This window comes from Pteropus alecto, unplaced genomic scaffold (assembly GCF_000325575.1).
Source record: "Pteropus alecto unplaced genomic scaffold, ASM32557v1 scaffold35, whole genome shotgun sequence".
Taxonomy (NCBI): Eukaryota; Metazoa; Chordata; class Mammalia; order Chiroptera; family Pteropodidae; genus Pteropus; species Pteropus alecto.
In genome coordinates this window covers 12,212,305-12,215,181 of record NW_006437828.1, presented here as the reverse complement: position 1 = coordinate 12,215,181, position 2,877 = coordinate 12,212,305, and the positions used below count along the sequence as shown (strand labels likewise).

The window sequence follows — 2,877 nt, the reverse complement described above, 5'->3', positions numbered from 1 at the left end:
AGACCTGGAAACCCTGGCAAGCCGCCCTCGGAGGTGCCAGCACAACTACGAGAACAATACCACAAGATGTCCTGCTGGGTGCCGACAGCCACAGGACACAGAAGCAGGGGTGTGAGAGCTCACTGGACAGTAGGAAAAGTGCTCCCCCACCTCCATTGCCCCCGACTCACAGTGCCGTGCCTCAGGGGAGACTAAGGCGGGGTCGGCTAGCCCGTGGGAGAAGGTCATACATTGGTCACAGGCACAAGCACATCGTACGTAATGGCCATTATATGTGCGGGTTCAGAATCGGGGCAAAGATGCTCACTTTACCGCTTCTAACCCACACGGCACTGGAGGAACTAGCCATTCCAATATGGTCCCCAAAAGGGAGGAAGCACATCGCCTCTCTCTGCAGATGTGACCGTTAGCGTTTTTTTAAAAATTCCCACGGGATCATCCAAACAGCTACTAGAACCAATAACTGAATTTATGAAGGTCGCAGGATACTAGACTAACATAAAAAGATCAATCGTAGTTTATCCATTATCGATAAACAATTAAAAATAAAATGTGAAAAACAAGGGTACTTTAATAGTAGAAAAATACTAAAAGTAGGTAGGAATAAATCTAATTTAACTTTTTCTGAGAGAAATGAAAGACCTAAATAAATAGACATTTTACAGTCCTTTATGGAAAACCTCTATTACTAAAATGGCACTTTTCCCCAAATTTATTTATAGATTCAAAACAATCCCAACCAAAATCCCAAGAGGATTTTTGTAGAATTTGACAAGTGATTCTAAATGATTCTATGAAATGCAAAGGACTTGGAATAACCAATGCACGCACACACACACACAAGAAAAAAGTCGGTATCTACTCTAAGTGATTTTCAAGACTTACTGTATAACTACAATAATCGATACAGTAAAATGGCAAACTGATCGATGGAACAAAATAGAGTACAGAAATAGTTCCTCACATATATCAGAAACTGAGTTTTGACAATGTGACAATGATGCCAAGTCAATTCACAGAGGAAAATAAAGTCTTTTCAACAAACGATGTCAAGAGGCTGAATACCGAAATTAAAAAAAGAAAAATTAATAATAAGCATAGACCCTAAACTCATACCACACACAAAAAACTAACTTCATAGGGAATCACAGTATTTTCAAAAAACGATTCTGGGACAAATGGATATCCACATGCAAAAAAGATGAATCTATAACCATAATTCACATCACATATGAAAATTAACTCAGAAGGGAACACAGACTTACATTGAAAAGCTAAACTATTAAACTTTTAGAAGACAGAGAAAAATATTTGTGTATTAGAGTCTGCAAACATTTCTTATATTTTACAGAAAATAAGAAATATTATGAATTGGACTTCATCAGGATTTAAAAAAAAAAAAGTTTGTTGTTCAGAATACACCAGTCAGAGAATGAACCGGGGAGAAATTACCTGTAGCACCCATCAGTGGATGGAGATTTTAACATCATTTCACAGAGGAAGCTATTTGAATGACCGGGAAGCACATGAAAAGATACTAACATCATTAATCATCAGGGAAATGCAAATTAAAACCACGATAAGACAGCACTCCTCTGTATGCCCATTATGCTGACCGTAAGTAAGTAAAAAGGCTGGACATAGAGAACGCAGGCAACCATGGGCCGCCACTGAAATTCGCAGCTGCAGTAATTCCCAGGTATCTCATGTAAAGAAACGTACCCTGGAAACCCAAATCGCCAAATCTCAAGCTTTCACAAAAACTTGGCACATCACCTACCAAATAATTATACCGACGTTATTCCTTGAAATAGATTGACAACGTATAAATACGCTATTGAGATATCAAACCATACATTGCCACACAAGGTATAATAGGAAAAGCTGAGCCCTGTTCTAGAAGACACCTTCGAGGTCTTACCAAGTCGGAGTACCTGACCTCTAGGCCACCTCAAGCCACTTTGGGGCCAGCTGCTTTGAGGGCCCATAAATGGGGCTGGCAGGGCTCAAGCGTTACTTGACCTCGGAGAGCGAGGTGGCGGCTCGTTCGGCCTGCATTTACTGCATTTACTGTTATTTTTAAACAGAAATCAACACGTGGGGCGCAGGGCACCTGTGCGGGAGCCTGTCCGGTTCGCAGCTGCCTGTCTGCAGCCACCAGCTTTTCCTCCAGAGCTGAATCCGGGCTCCCCAAGTACCCCTGGCCCCTGGGTCCACGCAAACCCGACCAGGCCCCCCTCACCTTCCCAGGCCCCCGACAGCTCCGCAGACAGGCGGTGGCAGGACTCTGCCCCTGATGCCCCAGAGAAGGGCCTGCCACCCACTGGCACGCTCCTGGTTCCCAAAGGGCGCCTGCCACCCAGGGCCCGCAGAGCGGGCTTCTCAGACCAAGCCGTGTGGCTTCGCCATGAAAGACAAGTCCTTCCCAGCACGGCCAGGGCCGAGGACAGCCGCGGTCCTGCCACCCGAGCCCGGGGGCGGCGCGGGAGGCGCTGCGGGGCGCGCTCCAGTCCACCCCAGTGGGGCGAGCCCTCGGCTTTTTGCATCTGTGAAACGGGATGGCTCAGGTCTGCTTGCACTACAGGGACACGGCCCGGCCTGTCCCCGCGCCTCGGGAACCTCCGGTGCGCACCTCTCCAGGGACGGCGAGTCAATCACTGCACCTCAGGCAGGAGGTGGAGACACGACGCGAACCCCGCATCCCGCTCATGGGGCCCCCGCACTCACTGGCATCCTCGGCGCCTCTCCGTCCGCAGCTGCCGGGGTCCGGAGCTCGCCCCAAGACCACATCGCTGGCTCCTGTGGCCCTCGCTCTGGAAAACAGCCTCCGGGGGTCCTTCTCGCGCCCGCACCCCGCGATGCGGCGGCTGGCCCTGC

General features: G+C 48.3%; 1 protein-coding gene across 1 annotated transcript in view; it reads right to left on the bottom strand.

Moving 5' to 3' along the window:
- The window catches only part of CSMD1 (CUB and Sushi multiple domains 1), a 1,232,804-nt gene that overhangs the window by 1,052,571 nt on the left and 177,356 nt on the right, over positions 1–2,877 (bottom strand). The window lies entirely within an intron of this gene.